Source organism: Chionomys nivalis, chromosome 17 (assembly GCF_950005125.1).
Source record: "Chionomys nivalis chromosome 17, mChiNiv1.1, whole genome shotgun sequence".
Lineage (NCBI taxonomy): Eukaryota > Metazoa > Chordata > Mammalia > Rodentia > Cricetidae > Chionomys > Chionomys nivalis.
Window position 1 is genome coordinate 14,478,959 of NC_080102.1, and position 13,507 is coordinate 14,492,465.

A 13,507-nucleotide genomic window follows, 5' to 3' on the forward strand; every position below is an offset into this window, starting at 1 on the left:
AAATATTATCCTGCGCATGTATTGCATAATACACACTCATTTGCACCAGGCTGACACCCAAACTCTGGGTGTTGGGCAAAGTACTCAACACATGTTTTCTTACGTATTTTCATAGCAAGCCACGCATGGTGGTGGGAACCAAGGTCCCGAGAAATTGAATAATTTGTTTAATATTTCATAATTCAAAGGGAATGGAGCTAGGATTTGAACTAGAGTCTGATTAAAGAGTACAGTCTAATAATGTTAATTACAACATGTAGTTTTTATGTATTTTCATAGCAAACCATGCCCCCCCATAGAATTGGTTTAAATGGGTTCCTTTTTAATGAAGCCCTAGTCATATTATTTTTTAATTTTTTTCTTTAATTTATTTTTTATTTTATGTGCATTGATGTTTTGCTATGGGTGTCGAGTCCCCTGGGATTGGAACTACAGACAGTTGTGAGCTGCCATGTGGGTATTGGGAATTGAACCCAGGTCTTCTGGACGAGCAGCCTTAACCACTGAGCAATCTCTCCAGGCCTTATTCATATCATTAAAATATTTTTATTAGTTTTTGAGACTTTCATACACTTATTTTTATTATATTTCCCCTCCACTCCCAAATTCACCCCACCTTGCTACCCATCCAAGTTTGCATTCTGTCTCTTTTAACCCATTAAGTCCAATGGTACTCCTAGTTACCCTCAGATGTAAGGCTACCAGCTGGTGTGTTGTCTTCTGACCAGGGGTCATACCCTGCGGTGTCTAGTAGGGGCAGTGTCCACCCATTAGAGGATAACATCCTTAACTCTACCACTTTCTTTTTCTAAAATTTCTTTTTGCCCTAGTCTTTTTGTTAAGAGAAATTCTAATAATGTTTCAGGATTTGTCTCCATTCTCATGTGTAGTGAAATACCTCTTCTCTTATCCAATGAACCTTCTAAACCATTTCTTCTACATTCTTTTCTTTTCCTTTTTGAGACATGGTCTCACTTTGTAGCTCTGGCTGCTCTGACACTCATTATGTAGAGCAGACTGGCCTTGAACTTACACACATCTGCCTGTCTCTGCCTTTTGAGTGCTGGGATTCAAGACATGTGCAATCATGCCAGGCTACTCTTCTAAATTCTTAAATGTCTCTGTTACTGGTTTTTGTGACACAATCCACTTTGTAGCAAGGCTTTTAATTACTCTCTGCACCATGAGAGCTAAGGAAAGTGTGGTGAGGATCCTGGAGAAGTGGCCCAGCAGTTAAGAGCACTGGCTGCTCTTACAGAGGTCCTAAGTTCTATTCCCAGCACCCACATGGAAGCTTACAACTGTCTATAACTCAGAGAGTCAATGCCCTCTTTTGGTATGTAGATATAAATGAATATAAAACACCCATATGTATAAAATAAATAAATCTTATTTTTTTTAAAAAAATGGAAGTGTGCTGAACTTCTCATTTTCAAGGCCTTACTATTCCTGCCAGTTCCCAGGAGTTTTATCCCCCAGCTCTGCTCCATCTTCTGTCTTATTTCCTCTATTATTGCTTTTGTCTGTCACTACACCACTTTGAAATGAAACTCAATACCTTGTCTGCCTTCCACAATCAATATCAGTTTCTCATGTCTGTCATAGTTTTGAGGGGAAGGCATCAAATAAAATCAAATAACATAGCACGCCACCTTTCACCTTCTTATTTATTCCCTGCCATTCCCCCTCCCTCTTATGAGCAGTAGAATTCCCAAAGTCTTGACATAGTCTATGTAGAATAATCTCCTCCAGAGTTTTAGTACCAAGTACCATCAAGGTCTTGGAATAAAGGTATTATGAGGGACTGAGAGTTGACTGTGAAGGGTGGGTAGTTAGCATTTCACTCAGAGCCCCTATATTCAGCATGGATTTGGTTTAAATGTTCAGTGCTATCTGATTAGAATACAGAGATAAAGAGCACGAAGGAACGTTTTCTCCATTGTGATGGCAATCTGCCTACTTGGAGACTTTTGGACGATACAACAGATAGATAGGTCAAATCTTCAAAGTATAAAAATAGATAACAAATGTTTAAAGGAAGGACAGTAATAATGTCTTATGGAATCTATAAAGCATAATGCAATTATAAAATAAGGATACTGACTCATATAAACCAAAGATGACAAGAACAGGTACATAAAGATAAAAAATAATCTGCATATTACTTTAAATAGAAAACTTAAAGTTGGTGTCAGTAAGTACATTGGGTGTAAATGGCTGTTAAAAATCAAGTTAAAGAGAAAGTATGATCATATTTGATTAAAAAACACTACCTGCATCTTTATACAAAATATAGAACTTGTGAGAAAATGTGAGAGCAAAAGAATGTTTTTAAAAGCAATCTACACAAAACCATTCAAGAGGAAAATGATGTCGCAACATTAATGTCTGTCAAAGTAGACTTTTAAAATTCTTTTTAATATAGCAAAATAATGGGTTCCCTTACAGTATTTTCACGTATTGTTCTCTTCCTTTGCATCCCCCACCACTGCCCTGTCCCACCCCTCTCTCACCCTCTTGCTGGCATCCTTTTTTCCCCACACAGCTCCTTCAGATTTCATAACTATGAAATTTAAAGAGAGAAATAAAAAATATCAAATAAAGGTTAAAAAATTCAACACATTAACAAAATTGATAAATTCAAAAACGATTGAAGAAAGGGGAGATTGCCGAATCATGGAAAAGTCAGTCATCACTAGAGTTCTTGAGTTAAAAGGAGGATAATTCAACACATATATTCTATAAAGGGCTCTTAACTAGAATATATAAAAACTTCCTACAAACCAACAAGAAAAATAAGCAAGTAGCACAATGTTTACAGAGAAAAACAAATCCTCAAAAGATAAATCAAGGAAGAAAGATTGTAAATGCCAATAAAGAAATGTGTGAATGAGGCATCAAGAATATGTAATTCAAAACATAATCAGATATTACTAGATCTACTGAAGGAAACCTAAAATTAAAAAGAAACAATTAATAAAATTATATTTGAATTGGGACAGAAAACAATTAAAATTCTCAAGCATCGCTGGATGGAGTAAAAGTTGATACTTTTTGGCAAATTATTCATCTGTGCCTATTAAAGCAAATCTGCATGCTTCTGGAAGCTGCTGATTTCAGACCCGCATGTGTGGCCCTCAAAATGCACACGTAGGCCATCAAATACCTATACAAGAACGCGATTATTGCAAAATTTGTGAGCAAGAACTCCCATACAGAAATAACTAAGTATCTAAGAATATAAAAGACACATCTATAACCACAACCAATACCATAAATCTTACAGAGAATGCTGGGCCAAGAAAGACAGCAGATTCATGCTATGAAAGTCCATTCTTATATGAAAACTATAAAGTTAATCTCTAGTGTCACATGTGGCATGTGTTGAATAGGAAGAGGCATAAAATGCCCTTCTAGGGTACTAAAAACGTATCATTTTGATTTGAGCAATAATCTTACAGGTCATCTTATAAAAGCTTATTTGTGTACTATGCCCAGAATATATGTACTTTACTGTTTGTAAAATATATTCCAGTTAAAAATCTATAAATAAATATTGATAATATTTCCTAAATAAAAATTATTTAGCCATGGAAAACAATAGCCATATAGTAATTATAAATAATAATTGCACACCTGTTTCTTTTCCATAAGGCTGTAGGCTCCCTTAGCACAAAGATGCAACTGAGTAGCAATTATACTATAATTTTCTGGTCCTCAGTAGGTGCCCGGTGTACAATTAACTAGAGTAATATAAGTATATAAAACTCTGCCTTTGTGCTCAAGTGCTCTTTCTGGTTCATCTGATGGGCTGCTCTGAATCTTCTAGCTCTAACAGTCCACTGGTCCAACTGAACTGGGTGAATGGTAAATCATGCCAGCTACCATTTGAAGACAATCACAGTCCTGAAAAATACCACCCAGTCCAGGAATGTGCTGATACCCAGGGATGTTGTGAGATAGAAAATAGCATCTTATCATGTCAAGTAGCCTCTGTGAAGACTGGAAAATGCAAAACATAAAGAGAATTCAAGAGAGTGAGGTAACAACATAGGCTGAAGAGATTTAAGCACGTTTTTGAGAGCATTCCATAAAGATAAAAATATTAAAATTCATCTTACAAAAATTATATCTCAAGCTACCCATCAGGGCTGACTAATACTTACTTGAAGAGTTTGAGAAAAATGCTCCAAATTTTAACCAAAGTCATTAGAGAATATCCTCAAGGAAAGATGAGTTATGCAACTTTTATTCATCATTTTGCTGTTGTTATAATAGAATTCCATGACCAAAAGCAAATTAGGAAAGAAAGGGTTTGTCTTGGCCTATAGTCCCTCATGGCAAGCATTCTGGCATGGCAACAGGAGGAGGGCATGACAGGGGCAGGGAGCTGGCTGATCACATTTACTCACATACAGGAAGCAAAAGCAGAGAGAGGGAGAGAGTATAGGAAATGAGTCAAGGCTATAAAACCTCAAGGCCCACCCTCAGGGATTCACTTCCTCCCACAAAACTCCACTTCCTAAGGCTTCCATAACCTTCCCAACCAGTGCCACCAATTAGGGACCACATGTCTAAATTCATGAACCTATCGAGATCATTCTCATTCAAATCATAGCATTCTGGCTCCCATAGGCTCGTGGTCATCTCATAATACAAGATCCATTTAGTCCAACTTCAAATGCCGGCCCCCATAAGAACATGACTTTAACAAGCATGATGGGATGGATTAGAGGATCACCAATTGACATATGCTGATGCCTTTGAGGCAGCTATCTACTGTGTGATATACAAATAACACAGGATAGGCTAACCGTGCTGTTCAGAAACCCTCATTCTCGGTGGCTTAACTTAGTAAACATTTTTAAGCTTCACTCATGGTTTGGAGGAAGTTTTGAGAAGAAATGGGTAGAAAGATTCCAAGATACATTTTCAGCCAGGATCCTGGCCCTCTCATAGCATTGACACCAACCTCGTCTGTGTCCATAGAGAGTTCTTCATTTAGTTGGTGAGGAGAAAAAAAAAAAGGAAAGACTTCACATGGAGCATTATTAAGCCAGTCTGAAACTGACATATCTTAAGCTTGTTTTCAGATTCAATTGTTCAGAATGAGAAATGCCACCAAAGTATCAGACATGAAAGTCTATAAATTATATTCCATCTTTACCAAATGCTTGTCTTATGTCTGGAAATGCTTACCCCATTTCTTAGCGTTCCCTAAACCTAATGAAGGGGAATCTGAGGGCCAGCTGACTAAGTATCTTACATAGAAAGAGGTAGCTATGCATGTATGAAAATGTTACAGAGAAGTTAATTAATTCTTGCAATTAATATTTATTATTAATTGTAAGTGCCATGTTAGAATATACCTGTAATATAAATATATTTATTATAGTGAATTAATAACTTGGTCATCAGCTGTATAAGTCTCAGAGCACTGAGAATGAGTTTGAACTTGCAAATGGAAAACTAGATTCTAAGACACAGTGACTCACCAAAGACATTTCCTCCCATGAGTCCATAATGAATGTCACTAGGTACTGCTGTCCTAGTGTTCCTATATACATGCTGTGCAGACAAACTGAAGCAAATAAAGACACACACACACACACACATATATATATATACTTGCTACCAAATGAAGACCATAAATTGAAAGATTTTATGCCAAGATGTAAACAGATGTTTCCAAGAATATACAGCCAAAGTTGTGAAGTCTGTATCTTTGTATTTACAGAGGCAATTTTTATTCAAAGTTTCTTTAATTTTAGAAATTTTTCATTGGTCAATTACATGGAGGACAAGTTGAACAAAGATGATCCCAACAATGAGGTTGTTATATAGCTTTCATCCCTAGTCCTCCTTGTAGTTAGTCAAGCAGACAGAAAAATGAGCATAATTCAGGTGTCATCTCATCTTTCTGAAGGACAGGGTATGTCTTAATAGAAAACAGCTACACAGGAAATGTTTATGAAACTAAAATTATTTAAATTATATTAAAATAAAAGACCTACCATGGTACTTTTTTTCCTTTTGTGTAGGTCCACACAATAAAATATAGTTAAGCATGTTATCTAAATTATTTCACTTAATTTTCATAAAGTCTTACAAATGACAAAATTTTTCTTGTGTCTAATAGGTCGGAATACCAAGTTTTAACACAAAGTCAGAAAGTGTGATACCTCATCAACTATAAATAAAACCCTCCGGGAAATGCTTCCACAGTGCGTTCTGAGCATCTCTCTGTATGACAGGAAGAATCTGCTCAAGGCTTTCAAGAATAGAGGCTTCTGAAAACCCAGGGCTTTGCTTTCACAATTCTACCTTTTTACTTCCAAGAAAGTCCACTTCTGTGGAGCATTGGTGTGAACAACAGTCACAAGTGGGAAGAGCAATGGGATGATGAGGAGGAGGAGGAATGAAATGGTCCTATAATTTTAGAAAGGGTGGGAAAAAGCATTAGATATCCAGGTTCTATTTCTGCATCTGCTTTCAATTTTTAAGCAAGCAGCTCTCTTTACCCTTGGCTCCCTTAATTATAGAAAGTGAAAAAAAAATACATCCTTCATATATAGCACAATGTTAGACATGGGGGGAAGTTCCTGTATTATGGCCAGGGCAGGCCAAACCCAACACATTTTAAAACTCACATTGCATAAAATATTGGTTTCACATTTTCCAGAAATACTTTCAGTCTGAGAAGGTAAAATTGCATGTGTATGTGGACACACCAAAGATCAATGTAGGACATTGAAAATGGATATTGATCTTGAGGGAAGATGATCCTATGCATCATAACAGTGAATATTGAGGCTCATCTGTATTTTCTCTTTCTGCACTCCTCCTTCCTGATTAAATGTCTCACTCTACCAGATTTTATGCATTTCTGGTATCCTCAGTATAAATGACTATAGATGCTTCCCTTCTCAGGGGTGTTTTTTGCTAAGGAGGAGGTTTGGAAAAAGAAGGAAGGAGGAGGAGAAAAAGAAGAAGGAGAAGAAGAAGACAGTGGCCAAAGAAGGAATATCTATGCTACCAGCACTGAAGCCCCACAGCTCTCTCTATATTCTAATATTCACATGAATGTTTTTCTGTTTGGGGAATATAGTAAAGGAAAAATGGATCTGAAAAACGCTGAGGACCTTCTTAACACTGTGATTCTGGAATACCAAATACTATTGACCAGTAGGCAACAGTTGTTGAACTTAGATGATTAGTGAGTGTTTCAATACCAGTATTCCTAGCAACAGATATCCTCAATTTCATTGATATTAGCAGTTTTATATTCTTCTATAGATGTGAACACTTTATATTGGTATGGATCTTGGTCTATTGATACAATTTAAGGTTAATTTTGTTACATATATTTTTATTATTGATTAAGGTATTGTGTTTGTGCAGCTCATTTAAAAATGCAATGTATATTTACAAAATACAGGTTAATAGTCATCTGTATTAGTCAAGCTTGTAGATTTTCTAGATGTACAAAGATATATTTTAGAAGAATAGGTATTCCTCAAATCTTTCAAAGACATACAGAATTTGGCATTCTAAAATCTTAGACTTTTCTCAACAGTGAGATATGTCTGCTTCTGGCAGCACCAATTACTTCAGATAGGTTGGTGGGCACTGAAGAAACTTGTTATGGAATTTGCCTTCAATGTGACAAGGCTAACCATTTGGGCAAGAAACTGCTCTTGCCTAGAGTGCTTGATGATATGCTGTGTGAACTGGACATGTAGGACCCACAGAAAAATGACCACTGAACTTGCCTAAAGGTGAGACTGTCCTTCAGGGTTCCATGAAAGAGTCTGCCAGACATTCTGCAGGACACAGAAGAAAGTGATTGACAAACTGCCAATGTAAGTGGAACTGTCTTTGAAATTTCCTGCTTCATGGAAAAGTCTGCTGGATACTGTGTGCCTGAAAGCTAAAGATGGATTTCCCAATGCTACAGGAGAACTTTGGGTGACTATCCAGGCAGCAAGATGTCTCTGTCGATTCTAGAGTTTTGGAGTTGCTTACAATGAAATTCCTATTTACTTAGGTAATATTATATCCTTCTGGAGTCTTTGATGGTGTTAAAGAAAGATAGTTATAATTATAAAAGATATATTAGATATAAAACTTTAGACTCACAAAGATAAGATAAATGATAGAGTATTTTCTTTAATTTACCAAATGTAAATGGACTAAATATTGTAACTATAATTCTTGCTTGATAACTGTCTTGTTGTATGTAATCTTGCTATGTTGAAGTTAAACCTTCCTTTTTATTTAGACAGAAAAGGGGAGGTGATATGTGATTCCCCTCTGTATGCTGTGAATGTATTTTATTACTATTGGTTAATAAAGAATCTGCTTTGGATCTATGGCAGAGCAGAATAGAGCAAGGTGGGAATTCTAAGCAGAGATAGAGAAAGAAAGAGGGTGGAGTCAAAGAGTCACCATGTAGCTGAGGAAGAAGACAGATGCCCCAGAACCTTACTGGTAAACCACGAGCCTTGTGGTAAAATACAAAATAATAGAAATGGGTTAATTTAAGAAATAAGAGTTAGTTAATAAGAATTCTAAGCTAATAGGCCAATCAGTGTTTTAATTAATATAGTTTCTGTGTTATTATTTCAGATCTGGGTAGACGGAAAACAAACAAACAGTCCCTGTCAACAAGTTTCAGTCCTGAAATTTCATAAAACATCTTTAGAGTTTCCAAATGGACTTTTGACTATAGACCATTTGTTTGACAAATAATTCCAAGAACATCAGCTTCTGTTTCTCCAGGGTCATGTTAATACTGTATAACAGTTCATTTCTTTTGACACATAAGTCTTAAAGATGCTAGCACAGTGTATGTCATCAGAAGTAGAAAGGTATCTTTTAATCATTGTCTCCATCATATAGCATCCTATATTTCCCCCAAACACTACATTCTTCTCTTGTTGGGTCCCCAAACTTCTAACATATCCTTTCCCATCCCTCCTTCATGGCACCTGTACACATCTGTGAACCTGAATTCAGATACACTGATATTCTCCTCATGTCCCCCAGCCTGTTTCCCATTTATGGACCAAAGCAGCAATCTCTCGAAAACTATCCCTCTTGATTGAAGACACTCAGAAAAGTCGGTGACTCAAGATTCTTGCCTCTACTATTCTACAGGTATACCCAGACATGCAGAATTTTGTTCAGCTTCGCTGAAGGCTTTCCTATTTTATCATACATAAAAGTATTGATGCCAGCTCATATAACTCAATGTTACAGCATCTTCCCTATGCTATTTCATTTAATTTGTAAGGAGTTACAATAAAATAAAAAATCTTCAAAAAGAGCTTAAGACTGAGATCTACCTTTTCAATATGTTTTCTCATTCTCTTACCTTTCTCCACCACAGTTCCTCAATTTTCAAACTCATGTATTTGATGCTCATAACAATGAAATCCCTAGTTAGGAATTTGTTTTAGTTAGTTTCATTCCATTGTTGTGATAAAAAATACTCTCTTCAAAAGCAAGTTAGAGGAGAAATGGGTTTGCTTCAGCTTCCCTGTGACCTCAGTCATCGAGGAAAAGCCAGGACAGGAATTTAAAAAGGAAATTGAGGAAGGCATGGAAGAATGCTGCTTCCTGGTTCATGTTTAATTTACTTTCTTATACTGTTCAAAACCATCTGCCCAGGGAAGGGAGCCTCACATAGTAGGATAAGTCCTCCAACATCAGTTAGCAGGCAGACAAATCCCCTACAGACATGTCTACAGGCCAATCTGATCTAGGCAATTCCTCAATGGAGACTACCCATCATAATGATAGATAAAACTAAGTAGGAATCAATCTTCTCACTTCAGGGCTCCATCTCAATCTCCTAATCACCTCCTGGTAATTTTAGTATCAGACATCTACAACTTTCCCCTAACTCTGGCCCTGATATATTCTCCCAGAACCAACCCAGTTGGCTAATCATACAACGAAGAAAGAAACACCTTTCTTTGTTTAAACATAAGAAACTGGGAGTTTCAAGGCTTGAGGTCCTTGTGGATGTCTATGTTCTATGCTGCCACACAAGCCCATGTTAATGTCGATGGTCCATGCTACCACCAGAGGCCAGGTGAATTCCCATGCTCTGTGCTCCTGCTGGAGGCCATGTTGATGTCTGTGGTCCATGTTACCACCAAAGACCATGAGAATGTCAATGGTCTAACAGCTACATGTCTGTGGGTCGTTTTGCCACTGGAGGTCATGATGATATTTGGTGCTGCTGAGGTCCCTAAAGGTGTCTGAGGACCATGCTATCACCAGAGGCTGTGTTGAGATCTGTGTTCTTTACACCCACAAGAGGACATGTTGATGTTTATTTTACCACTCAAGGCCATATGGGTGCCCTTCATCTTTGCTGTTGCTTGAATCTGTGTTGCTGACTATTGGCCACACTGTCAAGGGATGGGGATGGGGGTAATTGTGTCCATGGTCTGTGCTGTAGGTGGAGTCTATGATGAGGTCCATAGCCCTGGCCCATGATGTGACCAGAGGCTATGTGGATGTTCATGCCCTGTGCCACCATTGGAGACCATTTGGAGGTTCATGATCCATACTGTTGCCACAAAGAGTGGAAGTTCATTGTCTGTGGTGCTGGTGACTGTAGAAGGCAGGAAAGCTTATTTTTCAGTCGATAATTTATCAATTGTTATTAATTGAGGCCATTACAAGTGGCCCTTTGGTGTTGGATATTTGGTCGTTCAAGCAGAGAGAACTCTCCTTCATTCCTTTGCTTCCTCTTTTTCACTTCCTTCCTCTTTCATTTCTACCTCTACCTTTCATTTCTTTTTGTCTACTCAATTCTTCTTTTTTCTCCCTTACTCTCTCTCTCTTTTTCTCCTTTCACCCCCATCTTAGCCCACCTTTTCACCTGTCCCTGCTGCCATCTTTATTTTCTCCTCCTTCTCTAATGCTAACTCTATTTTCATGGCTGCTCTAGCTGTTTTGTACTAGGGACTATGAATGAGAATCAAGCCCAAGGTTCATCACTTGTGTGTTATGACATATTAGATATCTTCCATATCAAATATTTACATTATGATCCATAACAGTGGCAAAACTGAAGTTATGGAGTAGCAACAAAATAATTTGATGGTTAGAGGTCACCACAACATGAGGAACTGTAGTAAAGGATCATAGCATTAGGGAGGTTGAGAACCACTGTTCTAGGTGGTAAGCTATTCCAACAAAGTTGCCAGGAGCTCTGGCTTGTGGAGATATTGGTTGTTTATTCAGCAATATCAGGTTTGCTGTTTGCTATTGGAAGGTAATTCTTGGATTTTTTCATTGCCTTTTAGAAATCATAGAATAAAAGGGAAGAGTCTCAGCTTCTCGTCTCCAACTTCCCAGACTTCTTGACCAAGTCTGTCTTCTCTCTTTATCCTTCTGGTACACTTTCATTTACTCCCCTGTAGCTTTTACTTTAGAATTTAACTGGGGCCAAGATCATTCATTCATTCACTTACTTGTGTATTCAATAAGAATTTGAGCACTCACTCTGTTCAGTTCTGTAAAATGTCATTAGGAATTCAGTAGTCTATGAGATAGAACCAGTTTCTGTCAGTGTAAACCTATAACATAGACTGAACAACAAATAATAAATAAACAAAATGATAACTTAGAACTATGCTTTTCCCATATTTTTAAAAAATTCCAACTGTGCTGAGCAGCGGACCATGAGATGGACAATCTGAAATATAGGATCAGGGAAGTCTTACTTTGGGAAAATCACATTTACAGTGTGATGTAATTTACCCAGATTGAACCTCAGAAGAAGAAAAAATAAATAAACATTTAAACTTGGAAAAAATTTAAGCAAAAAGAAGCAAGCGTTGAGGTGGAGAGTCGTGTCCAAGAAGATCTGCATCTTTTGAACTTCATCTTAAAAGCAACAGGAAATTACTGAAGATCTTTGAGTATTAGGGGGACATGATTAATTCTGTGTTTGGAAGTTCACCCTGACTGCCAAGATTGCAGAGGGGCTCCTGAGAAGACCACTCTAGACGTTTCTCATTAGTCTATTGTAATGAATGAAAAAAGATGGAGTCAAAGCACAGTTCCAATGTAAAGCAACAGGCCTAAGTAATTGAAGAGATACAGAGAACAAAGGCCTGGCAGAGATGCTTCCCACATTTCTGGCTTGAGAAGCTACAGATGGAAGAGTTTGGGGCCCTGGAGGTGGATCAGGAACTCCTTCTAGACAAGCTGACTTTTAAGATATGTACGGAAGCAGCATTTGGTTGGATATCCAAATCCGTAGCGCAGGATAGAAAATGACTGTGATGAAGATACAGATTTGGAATTTGTCAAGCTATAGATGGTATTTAAAGACCAGCAAGGGGAGGGGACTTCCCCTCCCCTAGGAAGAATAAAAAGTGAGAAGAGAGAAGGCTGGGGAAATGAGATCTCGTTATTGCTAGAATGAACTACTGTTAACTGTCATTGAGAGGGTTTGTCATGGAGCCCACACAGAATAATGGGCAAATTTTGCTTTCAATTAAAATGATGGTGTTGAGATGTCAGGGAGGTTTGCTCTGACTTTTCTAGGCCACTCTAGTATTTGGCTTCTCTCTCTCTCAGGCCTGAAACTCTCTTGTTAAATAGGAATAGAGGATTTGGTTGGATGTGCATTATTTACAGTGAGGCATTAGAATTTCTTCCCAGAGCACCATTTGCAAATCTGTAGTCTGAATGTGCTCGCTAGCCACATCAACTGAGAGAATGTCCATATCATGAGCCAAGAAGTGTCTCTCAAGGCCAGCCACTCAGACAACTGATGGAAATTCAGTATCTAAATTACAAGAAAAGACCTATTGGATTCTTCCTCAATCAGCTCCTCCGTTGACAGTAAAACAGCAGCTTTCATCTTGATTTCAGACCTCCAAATCTATAGCATTTTTCTCAAATCTTACAGAACATAATTGGTTATTTAAAACTTCCCAAAACTGTCAAGAGTCTGCCATTTAGCTTGTGTTTCAAATAGGCCAACTTTGACATGTACCTTTCCTATTATTTTTTAAAATTTTTTTTTGAGATTATAATAAGATCACATCATTTTTCCCTTCCCTTTTCTTCCTCTAAACCCTCCCATATACCTCTGCCAACTCTCTTTCAATTCCATGGCCTCTTTCTCATTGATCATTATTACACACACACAAACCCACACACACACACACACACACATGTATACATATATATCTGTATATACTTAAATACATAAATATGATTTGCTCAGTCTGTATAATGCTACTATCAACTTTTTTCAATATATACAATATAAATGATGTACTTATAGACCTACCTAGGTCTAACAAAAGAAAGAGGTTGCAAATGTGAGAAGAAATATGCAAAAGTTGGTATTACAAGGCCTCATCAGAGAAAAAAAATAGACTAGAACTAATTTCAAATTTTCCTACAGTGGCCTAAAAATAATCCTTTTCAGCCAAATTTATATAGTTGTGAAGTGCTCTTCACGATACGC